The 19,072-nt window shown below is 39.5% G+C and overlaps 1 protein-coding gene across 5 annotated transcripts in view; it reads left to right on the forward strand.

The window, feature by feature from the left end:
* Positions 1-1,284: 1,284 nt before the first annotated feature.
* The window catches only part of FILIP1 (filamin A interacting protein 1), a 103,940-nt gene continuing 86,152 nt past the window's right edge, over positions 1,285-19,072 (forward strand). For 2 of the 5 annotated variants that reach the window (XM_026795934.2, XM_014269977.3), the window contains exon 1: positions 1,285-1,794. The gene's annotated coding sequence lies outside the window, so the exon portion shown is untranslated. Of the gene's footprint in view, positions 1,795-6,086; positions 6,424-19,072 lie in introns of those variants that run through there. The other 3 variants (XM_074538362.1, XM_074538363.1, XM_074538364.1) reach the window with 2 other exon arrangements.

A 19,072-nucleotide genomic window follows, 5' to 3' on the forward strand; every position in this document is an offset into this window, starting at 1 on the left:
TTAATATCAGTTACTTGACATAATACCTAATATTTACTTAATTTTCTCTTTATGAGCAACTTGGGAATGAAAGTATTTTTTCATTGTTCCTTGCTTGTTTATATAATGACACAGATCAAGCAGAAGTCATTCCAGAGACGGGGTTAGAGCACCAGGCTACAGCTCATCCCACAGCTGCTTCCTGTGAGGGCTTGTACTCACCCTCTGGTATCTCATATCCTTGTGGCCAATTATGGTCCTGCATGTTGAAACTGGCACAGTGTGATACCTTTTCACTCCCCATCCTACTCCTTGCACAGAGACCCAGCATCACTGCAGGGTGCTGTTATGACCTGCTTGAATATTTTTTTGCTCTGCAAGGTTGGTGTGTCCTCATGTATAAATATCCACAAGTGAATTTTTTAGCATAATTTTGCTTTTTTCCTCATCTTCTTTCTTCCCTGCCTCTTCATCTAGCCCTAGATCAATACCTCAGACCATCACTAGAGCAAAGCCTTCCAAAGGAGGCTCTTTCTGCATTTAACTCTGAAGTACTGCTCAGATGAGAACGGAGTTGTTTGGGTAGGGAATTTTCCTTGCCAGAGACATTTTCAGAGGCTGTTATGCCATGAACTGGTGGAACCTTGTTCTAGAATCTGAGATCTGCAACATCTTTGAGTCTTGATATCATGACAATTCGTGGGCTGAAAGCTGTCTGATGTTACTGCTGGTCTGTTGATTAACAGACTTGTGGCTTAGAATTAGGAATAGTAATTAGATCCAGAAGCAAATGTGGATACATCAGAATGCACACAGCCCTGGAGTAATGTGTTCTGAATACTCCTGTCAAACCAATTGTGATTTGTGTGGCTTTCCTTTTCTTCACTGAGAGACAGTATAGGAATGCTATTGGTCTGGGAGAAGAAGGTTGTCTTTGGAATAAATATCACAGTGAAAACTTTCCACCCTAAGCCTTCATTAATTTCTCCATGTCATCTTAGTATATTTAAACTCTGTAAGAAATTATGCTGCAAAAAGTTCTTCCCACGTGTAATTTTTTCTCAAGTGAAGTGCATACCTTTCAAATTATAAACTTCCTACTTGTCCTAGGAAAATTCTCACTATATAAATAATTGAACTCATCTGCAACGAACACAAGTATTCTTTCTCTAGCAGTCTAAAATATATGCCTAAATACACATCTTGTGCTTAGTGCTTTAAATAGTAATTACTCCTGTGAAGTCACTGGAAGCCCTTAAAAGGATTTGACAGTTTCCCCACAATCTTTCAGTGAATGTAGTAGCTGGGCTGTGCAGTGCAACATCCACTGATAATTCAGCAGCTGAGGTACTCAGCAAAGCCTGCTCCAAACTTCTCAGCTGTTGACAGGCTTGACTTGCTGAGAACACTGGTTAAATATAGCACAAGCGAGCTGAGCTCAACAAAGTCATTGCTGTAACACTGTGTGAAGAGACCAGAAGAGGGGAAATACAATCTGAGAATTGAACTGCCAAAGCCTAACACCACCTAGCAACAGTTGAAAAAACTTTTAAACAAAAGTCTGGGTGAGACACAGACAGAGTATACCTCCTGCTTCTCCTGCCTGGGATTTCTGCAAGAAGCAGCTCTGGTCTTCTGCTCTCTACCTTGTTTCCTTCGTTACTTCAACTGCTGGTAGACCCCGAAAAGTGGGAAAAGTTTCTGTCTTTGTGATCTCCTGAGCTGGATCATTCAACTCCTGTGGCAGTGCTGTGGGACAGGCTACTGTGATCTTGCAGTGTAAAGGATATATTCCTAGGTCCGTGTTGCTGACAGGTAAGACTGAGTTAACCACTCTGTTGTTTTTAATTTTTTTATAACTTTTATTTTCTAGTGTCTTTTTAAACAAAAATTATCTTTTCTAATGTCTATTGTCTCTTTCCTTCTTTGAACAAGCTTCTGAATTATTTGGAAATGTCAGTAGATGAAAGCTGGAATAAAAGTTTTAGAGATTTTTTAATGTTTTCATGATAGAAAAGCATTGCTTAAATAATTTTTGCAGTTCTGAGAACAAGCAAAATGAACTAGCCAGTAGTAATAAGAAAAAATGTGCATAGATTTTGACGTGTATCTTGTTTATCTCTGCTTACATGCAGACAGAAGACAAATCAACATTTAATAATAGAATACATATCATCTCTGACCAGTGATAGTCCAGTAGCTATTAAAAGCAGTGACAACCTGTGTGAGAAATAAAAGGAAGCAGCCTTTCAGTAACAGAATTAACCAAATAGTTTGTGGCCCAGCGCATTTGTACTTTTTGTTTTCTTGCAAACTTTTAGGACACACCTGGTGCCTTTCATACTGCCTTTGTGACAGCCACTCTTGGTTCTTGTGCTTATTTACATAGGATGAATATTAATTTCTGCTGCTTTGATTAGCAGAATAATACAACTGTCCTAAGGACTGACCTTATGTTCATTGTACCTAACTGTGCTTGAGCTGGGTCATTGTTGGTAAAGTGAATGTTTCTATCAGCAAAATCATAAATGAGAAGCCAGTTCTCAGATGATTGTTTTACCCTGGCAGCAGGATGGAAGCCTGCTTGTTGTTGGAAATGCATATCCCATGGCCCCATAGTGGTCATGTAATTTAGGGGAAGGAATTGCTTAGTGTGATTTACTTTGTCTTAACTGACAAAAACTGTTTGATCCATTGGAGAATGAATTCCGCTCCTCCCTGCCACCTCTTTTAAAGCTGTTTTCTGCAAGCAAAAAAATCTAGTGCACATGAATTGTTAAGAGACTGACTGTAAGTTCATATGCAATATGAATTCGGTTATGGAGGCAGAGATTTAAAGAATGCACTTACCCTGTGCTAAAACCCTGTTCACAGATTTATGTAGAATTGTCTCAGATGAAAAATATTTGTCCTAAAGAAGGAATGAACTAACTGAGTCTGTGCTGAGTGTCTGTGGTGTTTGACACAGTCTGTGGACACTGGGACTGCCTCAGGGAGATGAGAATGTCTTGCTTTAGCTAAATAATTCTTGTTGCATCCCTGCATACTACATAAATGACATCAATACCACATCTTAGCACTGGATAGATTGGATGGAATTAAAATACTCTGAAGCAACTTGTACTTGGTGACTGAGAATGTAACTGCTTGTGAAATGTTAAAATAAGTTAAGTATTAGGATGGAAAAAAATTCTTAAAAGAAAAAATTAACAGAGTGTACATTTTTTTCATAGCAAGGGGTACACTAAAGCACTTTTTGGCAGCTATCATTTAATCATTATTGTGGAATTACTAAAGCACTATGGTATCCTAAATCTAAGTCTCAAAAGGAAACTTTGGAATTACTTTTTAATAAGAACATATCCTGAGAAAGTTATTTTTTTCATAAGAAGGCTACACAGTGAGAAATAAATCTGAGACAATATGATTTGTACAGTCTTTGTCATCTTGACATTAGAGTGAAAATTACTGCCTCTTCTCTTTAATGAAATATCTGGCAAATTAAACTGCGGAGAAATGACAAATTTGACCTTCTGAAAATGTAGGGATGGCAAAATCTGGGAAAATGCTATGGTAATATTGACTCCCTTTTTGGTTTAGTTTTTGCTCAGTGTAATGTGTGGTTTTACAACTTCCCTTTTCTCGCACAATTTGCTTTTAGCCAATTTTTTTCAATCAAAAGGCAAATTATTAACTTGATAACTGTCAAATGAAGTGACATCTGAACAGTCTAGTAGCAACTTCAAACTCTAACACATGGACTTGTGGTTTTCCATACATCTGTCTTCCTTCCCACTTCAAAATGGAGGAGGAGACTAAAATTACTCTTTTGAACAGGTGTCCACAAAGAGGCTCTGGGATTTTCCAATCAAATCTGGAATATGTAATGTGGCTATTCAACAGATGGTTTCATATTTGAAAGATAGCCAATTCTTCTAATGACTACAGTGAAACCAAGGTCGATTTTATATCAAATCAAAAGTAATTTATGTTTTGGTGATACACATTTTTGTGGGAGACAAGTAGACATACCATACTCATTTATTTTCTCCCTCATGCATTATTTTGATTTTGTTTATATTTACATAACTGCGGAATGGATGGTGCCTTTCATGGTGCTAAAGACTCCTTCCAATCTGAATCCACTTCCAGAATATGTTGGTGGCTTTTTTGATTTTATGATAATGTTTTCATAGTTATGTTTATTATGTATTATTATTATTATTATTTAATTATTACATTAATTTTGTTATAATTTTAGCTAATCTAGTCACAGCTAGAGTCACCATCTTGACTGAGTGTTTTCATCACCTGAGTCTTTTAGTCTCCCTATAGAGGATCTGATTATTTTTAACACCAAATTCAAAGAGTTGAAATTCATCTCCAAATCTCAGCACTGTTCTGTCCCTCCTTACATATGCTTCAATTTTCCTGAGCTCCTCCTGCTCTTATGTGGTAGATGATTGACCTTTGGCTCTGGTGTTTACTGGTACATCCTTCATGCCACTGGTTTTAGTGAGCTTGATGACACCTCAGGACTTCTGAGTTTTCTGTAGTGCCTTTCACTGTCACACCCGACAAAATGGAAAGACTAAACATTCATATTGATAGAGTTGGGTCAGCCAAGGTAGGATTCCTGAAAAAATGGATGTGCTTCCTGGAAGCAGCCTATGGACTAAGCATTAGAATATTAGGAAATCTCTGTTTTGCTGGTATGCTCTGTTTTGCTCCTCTGGGTTACAATTTCACCACTAAAGCCATTTCCACAATAAAAGCTTCCTATTGATAGAGGTGTATCAGTGAAACTCCTCCTGATACAGGATCTTTCTGCTGGCAGACATTCCACACATGGTTAATTTAAGGCTTTTGGTAATCTTATCTAACTGAGTTCAGGTACCTCCAGGCAGAAATTAAGAATGTGCCTCAGAGCTGTGCCAGTCAAAGGTCAGGTTTATGCCACTGAATTCAGACTGAGATTTCCTTTGAATTGAATGAGATCAAGTTTTAGTATTCAGGAATTAGCAGATACATTTCCAGTTCCCTCAAGAGCATTTAACAAAAGAGATCATCTCTATTCCTGTACAAATATTTTTTTTTCTAAGAGACATTTTACTTTTCTTTCAATTTCCTGTTTCTTCCTTTCTCAAGGTCTGTTGTTGCAGGTTTCCCTGCTATTTAAATGTATAAACTGAATTTTGGTCAGGGGTTTTGTCCTTCTATATATCTAAAATGACAATTGGAAAAATAAAGTGAATATTTGTGAAGAAGACAGACAAAACAACATTACAAATTAGAAGAAACTCCATCTATTCATACTTTCCATTTCACCAAAATATTTAGTGTATAAAACCTAGGATAAGAACTGAAAACGAGAAAGATAAAATAAGGATATCCTATTGTATGAGATGTTTAAATACTTCTTTACAAGCAGCTCAAATGTCTAAACTTTTCAGCTTGTGGCAGTTTTCATTTTTAGCCTTTTCTGTTCTCCTTTCTCTTGTTGTTTTCTACTGAAAGTCGTTTCCTAATTTTATACAGAATATTGGTAATTATTTAGGGACAACAGGCTTTTCTTCATTTTGGAGCATACTGGATAACAGAGAAGACAATCAATTCATAAAACATTATGTTTTTTTATCCTCTCTTTTTCTACTTAGTAGCCAGTGTTTGTACCAAGCTAGTGACACTAGAACTTGTAACATGGTCCTGCAGTTATGCTTTGAGGTGAAGGCAGAAACAATTGTGCCAGTGTTCTGTTCACAAGAGACAGTGGGAGTCTCTGATCGTGTTGAAAATGTGTGATGCCTCATGTATTTGTGAAAATCCTGCGTTTCATGACACTTGATTAGATTTTCCCTTTTATTTTGGGTCTTTGCACCTACTCTACCTGCTTCTGCAGATAATCTGTACTTTCTATATTACTTTTTATTCTCAGCATCACAATAAAATAAGTCCTAATATAAGTGCAAATAGAATATCTTCCTAGGTTGGGACAGCTGTATTTGGTTTTTTTTTTTTTTAATTCAAGATGGCTTGGTCCTGCGATTCTCATTCTGCTTTGTCTGGATTATCTCTCTAAACCTTTTCTAAAAGTAAAGCATGTAAATTGTAGCTGTAAAGGTGATCTGTAAGATTACATAGATTGTGGCAGCCTTCACAATATTTTACACACACAGAAATACAGAGAAAATACAATTAAAAGATAAATTAAACCTTCATCAGAAATGGCAGTGTATGTGATCATGTGTGCATGACTTTTGCAAGGAAGGAAGTGCTTTTTGGCACAACAGAAAGCTTTGCTGAAGGAGTGGGACAAACACATCCAGAGCACAGGGAAATAGGCTGGAGCTTGTACTTTTTCCCTTAAATGGACAACCCTGGTTGCTGTGTGCTGACAGAGGCAAAGGGGAGTGTGAATCTGAAAGATTGCTGCACTTAGTCCAAGTGAGTTTCATTTCAAAGCTGATAAAATGACAATTAAAATCTGAATTATCTAGGATGTGGCCAAAGTAATTCAGGTATAAACTGGTGGGGTTTCAAAACGAGAGCAGAAATCTCGATGAATTTGCACTAAACTTGTTTGATTTACACACTTTTAGAGCTCTACAATACAGTAATGGTCACTTTCTTCACTTTTCCTTTTCGGGGAAATGGTGACAAAGAGTGCAATGTTTTCTGATTTATGCTGGTCAAAAATCTGTTCAAGCGCGTATGTAAAAGTGATATTTTGGAATCTAAATCCATTTTCTATCTGAAATCCTCTAAATCCAGTATTTAGAGGCTTGTGTGTTTGTGGGAGGGAGGTATCTAACTGACTAGTGTGTTATGGTTGTCGACAGCAAGAGCTACAGCTTCGCTAACAAAGTTTGAAAAAACCCAACTGATAAAAAATTGATTTTATTGCAGTAACAGAATAGGTTTTTTTTTTAGAAACTGGGTTTAAGGCTGTTCCTATTATAAAAAAAAAGTAATTGAAAATGAAAGCTCATGTGTCCTTGGTAGAAGAATTCTTACTGGAGTTTATCAGCCTGCTTGTGTTTTTCAGAAAATATAAAGGAAATGAATGCAACAGAAAGCAGAGACTGCTTGCATCAGTGTAATCGAATTGCTGCCAACTTGCCTTGTTTATCTAAGAGATCTCTGTGAAAATAAGGTCTTTCCCACACAGGCATGAGTCATAGGATGTAATGCAGCTAGGCAGACTTGCTTCAGCTTTCTAATGCACACAAATCTAAACTAACCTGTTTTAGTGCCTGCTCCTGCAACTAAATGAGATCTAACTTGACAACAGGAAGGGAGAAGTAATGGTGAGTTCATGGTGCTATTTCAGTGCAATAACCTGAATGCTAAGGAAACGATGCAATTTCCATTTATTGGGAAAACTACAGTTACTGTGACAACAAATATACACTGAAAAAAACATACACAATTTATCCTCAAGTTCAAAGTGGTGAACACAGTAGAAAGGGTATTCATAAAATCTCACACTATCTAGTTATGTGGCCCTAAGAACATTCTTACTTTTAAAATATATATTCCAGATTGTTCAAAAAATAACCCTTTAAAAGCCATAAGCATGGGCATAAACAAAAGGGTGGGAAAGAACATGTGGTTAATGATGACTGGTTTAGTGTTGGCCTGGCTAAAAATTAATTAAGTATATATTTCTCATGCTGAAGTTACTCTATTCCTGTGTCTGTCATTCATACTTATCCTGAAAATCTCACTTGTCTCACCATCTCTAATTGCAAAGCCTCTTGAATCTAAGGTAAAGGCTGCAGTAGTTCTTCTATAGTGTGTTATTTCTCCTTTTATTTTTCAACAAGCATTTCTGTAATGAAAAGAAACATACATTTTATTCCAGTAGATAAGGATTTCAGTTCCTCAGTCTGATAAAATTCTTTAGAGAAAATGATACGTTCCAGCTCTTGACTCTGGGCAGGAGAAGGCAGGGAGGGATGGTGCCATGCTGATGTCCTGAGGCATGTCAAACCCAGCGCAGCACAAATGTCCCTGTGCCCAGAGGGACACACGTGGCTCCTGAGTGCCAGGGGAGCCTCTGTCCCAAGGCAGCTGCCTCAGTGTGGAACCACTGCTGCTCCAGGGGCATGAAACAGAGGATGGGAATCCCAGGCACAAAAGGCACCAGAGTGCAAATAGTAAAAGGCAGGGTCACAGCAGCATATCCTCTGCCACTTATTTACAGAGCCATGACTCGGGTGGGAGGAGCTGCAGAAATCATCCAGTCTCTCTCAAAGTGGAACCATCTCCAGACTCTGGACTCAGGTTGCAGAGGTCTTTGATAATTTTCATAGATCTTGAGTATTTTTAATTTATAAATATTTTAAAATCTCTCATCTTTGTGATCTTTGGATCAGAAAGTTTTGGACTGGCTATGGAATATTTTGAAAGAAATGATAATCAGTATATCAAAATACAGAATACACTGAACAACAGATGGCTTGATGGTAACAAATCACAGGTCTTTGACACTTTCAAAATTGCAAAAAGCCCACTTGTAGTAAGTTTTGTTTGTCTGTTTGTTTGGGGTTTTTTGTTTGATTTTGTTGTGTTTGATGTCTTATGTCCTAAAATAGGAATAATAAGGACAAAAAGTCTTGTATGTAATGTTTTATCTTAGTTTACTCCAGCTTTCAGAGTGCACACCCTCTTCCTTTCCTTCTGCCTGCTACATTCTGTTTGAAAGGCAAACATTTAGATTTAGGCACAGCTGAGGTGCCATCTTTCTGCAAAAACAATTCTGAAAAATGTTAAGTATATTGTCTCCAGGTAGTCCAATGAGCTGCATGGAAAATGCAAGTAATAAAAAAGCAAGTGTATAAGAAAGGATAACAGAGATGCTGCTTTTGAGGAAGGAAAGTCTGGAGACTGTTTCCACTGCTGAGTTTCCTTTTCTCGCTGAACATCTCTTTCCAATTGTATCCTAATCAGGAGCAGAGCATGATGCACATATGGCAAACAGGATTCCTAGAAGGAGTTCTGGTTAGCCTGACTAGCTTAGGCTCATTTAAAAAAGCCCAACTTGTGGAAGCATCTAAATTTACCTGTTAGTGACGATTGTAGCATGAAACAAGGACAAAGCAGAGGGCTTGTGACACTCAAAGGGATGTGGCAGTCAGTCTTTCCATACAGGATGTCTTATACCTAATAAGAATAACCACTGAAGACAGGTGGTCTTCTCTGTAGATAAATGATGTTCCTAAAACTGAAACTTTAACTAGAGTATTGTCATCATCTGTGCATATGGAGGGAAAAAGGAGAGGGAATTATGCAGTTGGTGGTGTACAGAGGTCTCAGATCCCATTGTACTTGTCTGGAGCAAACTCAGCATTGGCTGCAGAGAGGAACTGGAGGAGCTGGTGCACACACACTGGTCATATAAATCCTTGCAGCCTTTTTAATAAAAAAATACTGACATAAACTTCAGTGGGGTTAATTTAGTGAGAAATGTAGCGAGGTTTAGGAAGAAGAGCTCATGCTCTGAAAGACACCAGAACAGCCTAGGACAGACAAGAAATGCTTTAGCAGGAGGCCAGGAAGTTGAGTATTTTAAAGCTAAACTCTAAACCTCTTAATCAACAATTTCCAGGTAAACATCTTTAACTACCCTGCCTTGAATCCATATGGGTAGAGGTTTCAAAAGTAGCTAGTGGGTTGGAAAGAAAAAATGCCTGAATTGATTTTCCTTTGCTTTCAGAGAACTTATTCTAAAACCTCAAATTATTTTGGAACAGCTTTTTATTAGAACCATGGTGGGAGTGCCATGTAAGTATCTTTGATGCAGAATTCCATCTGTTTGCAAATGAAAATTTACAGAACTTACTCAAGAGGATTGTACTGCTGTGGTGCTTGGGGGCCTGGGAGGAGCTGTTCAGAGCCCTCTCTCTCTGTGATAGGGGCACAGCTGCCTCATTCCAAGAAAACAAACTCCCTGCAGTGATACAAGTTTCCAGCCCCTGTCCTGTATCACTATCAGCCGCACAACCTTTATCAATACAGGTCCATGAGAACTAATGGAGTGCTAGAAAAATATGTAGAGAGCTGTAGACAACGTTATGAGTTTCTCATCCTAGCACAAAAGAAGCCTAGGAAAATAAGCAGAAATAAACTGAGTAATCTTCAGAAGTGTTCAGTGAATGCACTCATAGTAACACAACAGTTTGTAACAGTTTGTTAAGGAGTTGGTAGAATGGCAACAATTCCACAATGGCTGTTGGTGTCAGCTCCAAAAATCCCTCCAGGACAGCAGTGAGTGTCTAGAAATAAGGCAAGCATAATTGCACACAGGGAGGGTTAGTTTACTTACCACCAGCGCTAGTTGTGTAAACAAAGTCTAAATAACACTGCGAGAGTGTGATTGAACTGCAAGGCTGTAAGACTGGCAGCACATCTCATAGAGTCCTTATTCACCAGAAAATCTTTGCTAAATTCAGCTTCCCTCTCCAAAATATTCACGTCACATTTGAATTTTGTTGTTTAAAATAATGCTACCTTGAAATGTGAGGTGATAGTTGTCATACCAGGGAGGAGAAACGCTGCTTAAATTGCTGACTTTCACATCAGTGACTCCCTGCGTGACTCTCAGCAAGTTACTTCTCCACTTTTAATAACAACCTGGAATGTTACAAGAATAAACACAGTAGTGACTTTGACACTCTGAGATGTTGCAGTGTTGAACATCATGTTAACAGCTTTGAATAAGAAGACTTAAATAGCCCTCTTTAGAAACCAGATTCTGCAGGGAGAAGTAGGAATAGAAGTTGAATTAGTCTGCGTGACAAGAATATGTATTTTTAGAGGAGCTCTCTGGAGGGAAGCTTAGCTGTGCCCTTAGTTGTAGGTCACAATAAACCAGCCATACTGGTAAAGCACAGCAAAGAAGGGAAGGAGGAAGACCAGGGATGTGACCAGAACAGGAACAAAACCAAACCAGAATAGAAACCAAACTAATGTCAGTACTAAGATGTTTCAGGAAAATCAAAACCATTCCCTCAGGTTCAGTTGTACCAGAAGTAATTCACAGGGCAAAGGGGGTGCTGTCAGCTCGTGAGCTTGTTGTTATTTTGGGAGTGCTCAGGACAAGCTCTCTAGTACAAGGAGGAGACCAGTGGGAAAAAAATAATCCTGAAGGAAAAAGAACCTTTGAGAGAAGGAGTGAGCTGAATGTGACTGCCCAAATTAAACTGGTGTTTGGAAGCTCTGGAGCCACTATGGGGCTGTGGGGAGGGAGGAAGAGGGAGCACCTGGAAAACAGAAATGTCCTGTGGTGCTGCCTGTCTCCTGCAAGCTCCTGCAGTGTCTCCAGTCGTGCCTGCTTTGTTAAAGAAATGGTGGCAGCTCAAGGGACTCTTGCCAACTGGGATTTTTGATGAGGGCTTACCAAGGAATTCAGCTGCCATTACATGGCACTCAGCTTTAATTAAAACCAGAGAAAATTAGAAGAAAATGCAGTTCTGATGTCTTAAAGAAAGTCGAAGTCTCTGATCTCTAGATGACCTGGTGCCATGATGCTTTAACGTGCCCTGAAAAACAACTATGGAAGATTTTCTCGATATTTTGAATCTGTGTGTTTGGTGATGCCAGTGACCAGAGGGGACAGTGAGTTTGGGAGCAGGGCAGAGTCCCACCCTTGCAGATGTGCCACTGCTCAGGAGAGGCCATGGCTGCTGGGACACAGCTGAGGGCAGCGTGGGCCTGTCACACTGTGCCCTGCCATGGTGACAGCAGTGACAACTCACAGGTGGCCTCAAAACTAGCCCAGACCAAAGCAGGAGGTCTGGAAATAATTCCTTAGTTCAGTTGTGAGCCTCTCAGATTGAGGGGAGAATGGGCTAATAAATGACCCTTCCTTGAATTTCATGAAAGGGAGCTTGTGAGGGCTCCCCTGAAAAAGAGGTGTGAAATGTGCAAGTCCAAGCAGCCACCCACATCCTGGGTTTACCAGCACAGAAAAAGGCTCTGCATGTCCTGCTCTGCTGGGAGAGGAGTGAGACCTGTAGTCTTCTTTTGGGGAATGACATAGGGAGGGGTTGCAGGAAGATAAGGAAAAGTCACCTACCAAAAGAGTGAAAAAATCAGTCTTCTGGGGCAGTTATATTCAGATGCAAGAAAGAGGTGTGGAAAGGAAAAGAAATCAGCAGTATCCTAGTTAATTTCACTTAAAAAATAGTGGCCCACAGTGATGACGTTTAGAATGCTCAGAAGAAGGAAAGAGTTGCATATGTACCATGTACTGAAATGTAGCAGCATTTCTGCAAATGCTTTGTCATTATGGGGAGTGGAGCTTGTCCCCATGTGCACAGGGTTAACACCCATTCTCTTACAAAAAACTCATACCATACTATAGCAGAATATGAGTTCAAAAGGTTTGTTTAAAGTCTCACAGCAAATTGTAGTACATCAGGGGGCATTTTTGGTTAGTTGGTTGGTGTTTTCTTGCTGTTGCTGTTGTTGTGTTGTTTGGGTTTTTTTTATTATTTAGGGTTGTGGGATTGGTGGGGGTTTTTGTAGAATTGTTTTTTCTTCTTTTCATGGTGAAAAAAGAAACCATGAATCCTAATTTTTTAGGATATTTCATGGTGAAAGAACAAAGTAAGCCCTCGGGATTTTGAGCCTTCTGTCTCATGGCTGAACCTAATATCTGATCTCTAAGCTCCCCTGGACAGCCTACTTCATTGTTGTTTTCCTGATATAAAAACAAGGCACCCTGAGAAAGTGAGAAGCAATTACCTCCTTTCTGGGTGGTCATTTGGGCGCTTCTTGGATCAGGCAGCTTGAGATGCTTCAAAACAACCCAGTGTATTTCCTTCAAAGGATGCACATACATCTCATCCCTGTGTGTCTAAGCCCCCCTGGCCTCTGTCCAGGAGCATCCACATTTCCTGACTCATAACAACTGTGCCCTGTCTGGTTGTACTTCATTAGCAGCAGCTCAAAAATCAGAGCGATATTCTGCTGTTGCCTAAGTTCTTCCAAGCAGTAAACAATAACACACTGTCACAATCTTTATTGCATTTATCTTGGAATTCAAGATCCTGAAGAGACCACTGCTTATTATTATTTTATTTAATGACTATCCAAAAAGATTGTAAGATGCTATTCTTTAATAAATACCTTCAGGATAATTTAGTATCTAATTCATTAAATTATCTGAAAAGGAATAATAAATGCTACAGAAGCTATATTAAGCCATTAATTTTTCTTCCAGCTAAGAAATATAGTTATGATTTTTTATTGTCATATCAGGTTTATTGCTGTCATATCAGTTTTATTGCTTATCAGACCTTACATTAGAAAATGGTGAGGGCAAATTTAAAGCTACAGAAGCAGAAAACAATTAGTAGGAAAAATTACAAATTAAAGGTTTAGTAACATACCTTTCAGTACATCCTATTCTAAATAGCTCTTCTTTACTTGCATCTCAAACATTTAAAACATTTTAAAAGCAGTAGCACTATCAACTGGCTCAAAGCAGCTTAGAAAATAAATGGTCCTTGACTATTACTGGAGTTCATGAAAAGAAAACTCTTGTCTGACTCTAAAATCTATTTTGGAGCTACGGCTGCTCCACTCCCCTGCTTGTGGCATGATGCAGCTGCTATTCCTTTAATATTTTTGCTGACAGCTACAGCTGACAGATAACATTTCAGTTCACCCCAACATCAACTGTGTCTCAAGGCACTCTGAGGCTGAAAATGCTGCTTCCTTGTGCCTTTACCTGCATCACAGTGCAGCTCAGCAAGTGTGCAATATTCACTGGTCCTTGCAGTGGAGCAGCAGCCTCAGGGCTGCAGGCAGGCCGTGTGCTGGGGGAGCACATCACCCATCTCTCATCTGGGAATGGTGCAGCAACAGCTCCTCTTCTTCCCCTTCATTCCTTCTCTCACAACCTAAGAAAATAGGCACCTGAGCCTGGGAATAAAAATAATTTTGCATATATAGCTCTGTAGTATGTCAACTGATATTTTATGTTTTACATTAGTTGTCACCTTATATTTTTGTTTTAATTATATTTGTTCCTATAGCCAACATAAAAGTTATTTAATCCATCTTAATGTATAATTCTCTAGCAAACAGGCTTTGATTTCTTGGTCCATAGGAGTTTTCATATCATGATCAAGCACTCAGTAATACTGAGTGATCCACCCACAAAAGGAACTATTCACAAATGCAGGACTGTTTTCCTCCATGAGAGAAAGAATGAACATATACAGTGCTCCCAGTTCTGTCCTTGAACATCCATATCTGTTAGAAAGAAGAAGCTGGAGGACAGGTAAGCAGTCAACATGTAAGAGAGAGAGAGAGACAAAGAAAAGTGAGGAGGAGGCATTGCTCACTTAGTCCTCCAGAGAAATTCTCAGGAAAATTATTTATGGTGTAACTGTACCTTTTTGATTGATGACAGAGTTAAAAAAAAAAAGAAAAATTTATGTTTTGCTATGTTTTCTGGTTGTTTTGGGGTTTTTTTAGGATTTGCAGTGAGATTCATTAGCTTTTGTTTGCATTTAATATTTTACTAGACTTCAAAATACTGCTTTTATTATGGGTCTCATCTATCAAAATTTAAAGGACAGGATGACAAGGCGGAGTTTGGAATCATGAAAAACACCCATCAAAACAACCCAGAAAGGAAAAGGTTACAATACCTTTTCACTACAATATAGACATTAAAACATCTCCCAGGAAAATACTTTGACTGTTTCACTTCACAGAAGAAAAGCCAACTTTGTGTGAAATCTTTAAATATTCATGGAGCAAGAGCTGGCACTCGGGAAGACCCAAAGCTACTTGCAAAGTGATAGAGGTGGTTGGCTCCCTGTGACCCAAAATCCACACATTTTTGTTCAAATACCCATTTTTGAATCCTACAGACAATTTCAAAAACAGTTTCTGTACTGTAAGAATTTAAGGCACTATTGGGCTTGGACAGAAAATTGGGACTTTTGGTAAAAGAAGGCAGAGAAATAAGTTTCTTTAAATTGTTCTTCTTCCCCTCCTATAGTACCTTTGACTTCTTGTGATCTTAGTGTGGGGAAAAAATATCAGAAATAGGAAAAGGAGCTGTTTCTGCAGTTCATATATTCAATTTTCATGTCTTGTTTCTTTTCAACTTTATGCTGAATTTGACCCAAATCTGCTTCAGAGTACTCAAACCCATTCTTTTAGGCAGAATGAATTGTTTACTAGAAGAAATTGCCCAGCATAATTTCAGCTGCAGGCTCTAATCAGATTGCTGTGCCTCCAGTCCCCCTGTGGTGGGAATCCACACGAGGCAAGCAGCAGGATGGTTGCATAGCTGTAACACCAGGGGCTGAGGAAAGCACATCCTTGAGCCTTGACAGGGAGTGTGAAGGTGTCCTAGCCCTTCTCTAGGGCCCATGGGACCCAATTTATGGCTGGAGAATATTGGTATTAACCTCATATTTTCATTTCTCTGCACAGAGAGAGCATAAGCAAGCACAAAACACCACTGAAAACCATACCTGCCAATACAAATAAATAATACAGTGTCACTATCCTGTGAAGAAAGCAATGAAGCTCAGTTTTCTGTGTCAGGTGATGATATTGGATTATGTAGTATTTGACAGTTCAAGAAATATCTAATATAGGCACTGTTGTGTTATACTGGATCCATTTTCTCTTTGGTGCAACTCCCTTTCCACAGGTTTCCCAAAGAAGGCAAAACTTCTCAATTCTGTCCTGCAGTTCAGTGCAATCATCTGGTGTCTAACTCTGACAAGTGGCATTTCATCTGAGTGACCCCTCAAATCAAAACACTTTCTTCATGGAAACCAGCCTGCCTGAAACAGCTTGCATTAAAATCTGCTGTAGTTAATAGGTCAAAATTCCCAAGGACATTGCACAAAAGCCTGGCAGTGTCAGACTGGCTCATCTTAAAAATGCTGACATAGAGCACTGCAGGCAGGAAAACGCAAACTGCAGACATTATATTATTTTTACATATTTTTTGAGTGCTGCCAAAATAGGCATCATTTGCAGGTCAAATACAGAAAAAAAAACTTGGCAAGTTTGGCTGAAATAATAATAAGGAATATTTAGAATTTTCTTAGAGCATGTCTGAGAACATACTGTTTATGTCAGCTCACAGATTGTGATCATGTCCTTTTTTATGTATTCTCTAAGAAACCACAAAATCAACCAAGAATAAGATAGCGAAAGTCAGAAAAGACATCCCTTCTGTTGTTTTGACTACAAACAAAAATATATTAATTTATTTAATAAAACATCTGGTTTTATTTTTAGCATCTTTAAAAATACTTCTCTTAGAACACAGAAGGAAGGGAATGGATTTGTTGATAAACAGTCTTATCAACATTAGTTGGTACATTTTGATGGTACATTTTCAGTGGTTTTCTCTTAAATTTTCTTTGCAAGCCTTTCCTTAAAGTCAAGAAAAAGCTGGTAAAAATCAAGGTCTTCCATGAGATACTTTTATTCATCTGACAGATTTCTCTTATCTGGACAATAACCTGAAACTCTGTTAATGGTGGCACTTGATGGATTTCTCTTAGTTTGAAGGTTTGCTTTATTATTGGTAAAATATATATAATCAACCGGTAATTCACAATGTATGAAAATTTGAAGTATAAATGTGAGCAGATATTAAATGCTATATCAAAACACTATAATGAACAGTCATGACAATTGATTTACAAATGAAATGTTAGGCTGGGATATAAGCAGAGAGCACATACTGCAGAGCAAGCTGATAACAAAGCCCTATCTGAGTTTGCCTGACACTTTTCATTAAAAATCTAGGCTCATATGAAGCCCAGTTGTTTACAGCTTTGCCAAACTTCAGTTGTTCAGGCTGGATGTCTGGCTGAGTCTGAATTGTTTTTGGAAGTTTCAGCTAGAATGCTTTGAGCATTTCCAAGAATTAGTTGAGAGAAAATTCTTGTTTGCCCATGTGAAAACAATCCCATAACCATTTGCTGAAGAGCTTTAATGTCTCTGTGTTCCAGAGTGATCTACTGAAATTCAGCCAGAAAACTGCTCTGTGGCAGAAAATTGACTTTTGCCATTCCCGTGAAAATTATGCTGGGCTAAGAGCCACTGAGCAAAGCATTCACCAAGGATATCTTGTGAAAAGACACCTGGTAGAGATTGGTAACTAACTTCTCAGAACAGCCCACACATGCTGAAAGCTGCCCCAGCTCCTGTTATCTCACCTACATGCCATTCACAGAGAGCACCTCTGTGCACCACTGGGTTAAAAAACGCTCTTCCCACACTGGGTTAAGAACACTCTTCCTTCCCTTGGTGCTTCAGCTTACAGCTCAAAACAAGATGAGATGAAAGTCCTTGCTTTTTCTGTTTCAACAATACTTCCTCAGCAGAGCCTATGCCATGGTGGCAAAAGATGTGTGGTTAGCATGATTGCTCCAGCTGCTAGGGAGGGTCACTGGTGAGGAACAGCACTGTGATAAATCCTTTTGTGATGCTGTTGTACCTTGTCTGTCAGGATTTCTTTGCCAGCAATAAATATCGGTCATCACCTTTGCTGTGGGATGAATTTATTGCCTTTGGGATGGCAGACAATAATCAACAATCATACTGACACTTTGCTGTCCGATTTTCAGCTGTTTGGATGGCCTGGAAAGGCTCGGGGTGGCCTTGGGGCAGCCCGCGTTTCAAAGGACGAGAAGAGGCTTCAGTTCTTTTCTCGGTCTCGGTGTTTATTAATTGCTTATCTAAAAGATTTTCTCTCGGCCCGACAGAGGTCTGCTCAGCAGCCAGCCATGAGCACACTCCCCTCCCCTCCGGGCGGTCACCTATCTTTATACCCAAAGTTACGTGTACAATATTTATCATTTTTCCCCAATACCTTTCACCCTTATTGACCAGTGCACTTTTAGTAATGACCAATCCCAAAGTGCCACCATCACCACAGAAGATGGAGGAGAAGAAGAAGAAGAAGGACAGGACACGCCCCAATTCCTCCATCTTACTTCTCTAAACCCCCCTGTACAGAAATCCTAAACCCTGTGTTTCACTCTCTAATTAACTAATCCCTTCACCATTCACTCCGGTGAAATCCTCTTATCCTCATACAGGTGTCGTCTCCTGTGTAGGATCAAAGTCCAGCCACCAGACACTTCTGGCAACATTCCAGGACTCCCGAGCCCCCCAAGGGTGGTCTCGGTGACTCGGCACCTCAGTCCTGAGGTGCTGAGATCCCACACTTTGCCAGTGTAAATATGGTTTTATTAGGCATTTATCTCTATCTTCAGCTGATTCACATTTGGAATCAGAATTATCTCAGTTTGTGTCTTTCTGTGGTGTGAGATTTGTGCTGTTGCACTGTCTGGCATTCACCATTGCCTGAAAACAAGTTGGACATCTCTCTGGGTCCCAGCATCCACCTCAGCCCATCTTCCAGCTGTCAGCTTTGGAAGTGCTCAATCTCCAATGCCCCTCTAATAGCTACGACTCTCCAACTTCACCCGTCTGCAAGGTACCACACTTCCCTGCAAAGCTGTCTTCTTAGCTCTTCCCTTTGGATTTGGGCACAGGGCAGGCTCCTAAGGCAATTTGCTCAACCTGCTTTGCTCTTGTAGAAACAGCTATGGCAGCTGCTGTTCCCATATTTTTACCATGCTCACTGTTCCTCCTCTCCCTGCTGCAGTCCCCCCAAGGAATTCATTCCATCTGACTGTGCTGTCTGTCTCAGTGTTCCTCACTTGCTTGCCCTCCTTTCCAAAGCCAGGGCTTTGCAGTTCTGCTGCAGTTCTGTAAAGCATTTGTGTTTCCATTTCTCACAGTTTGAAAGCCACACAGAAACAGTTAAAAATATGTCAGTGACACAAAGCAATGCCAGTGCTGGTTCTCTGACCCTCAGCCATTGGCTGCTCATACCTACATTACTAAATGGAGACTTCAGAACAGGTTCAGAGGTTCAGGCTGCCAATCTCTGGCTAGGCTAATCCCCAGGCAGGGCTAACCCCTGAAGCATTCTAGGAAGACCCCTGGTTAGTCCATGGCAGAATTTTGACCAAGCCTTGGCACTGCTTAATCTCCTTGTTTAGATGTAATCCTCATGTCACACTCA

The sequence above is a fragment of the Zonotrichia albicollis genome, chromosome 3 (assembly GCF_047830755.1).
Source record: "Zonotrichia albicollis isolate bZonAlb1 chromosome 3, bZonAlb1.hap1, whole genome shotgun sequence".
NCBI lineage: Eukaryota > Metazoa > Chordata > Aves > Passeriformes > Passerellidae > Zonotrichia > Zonotrichia albicollis.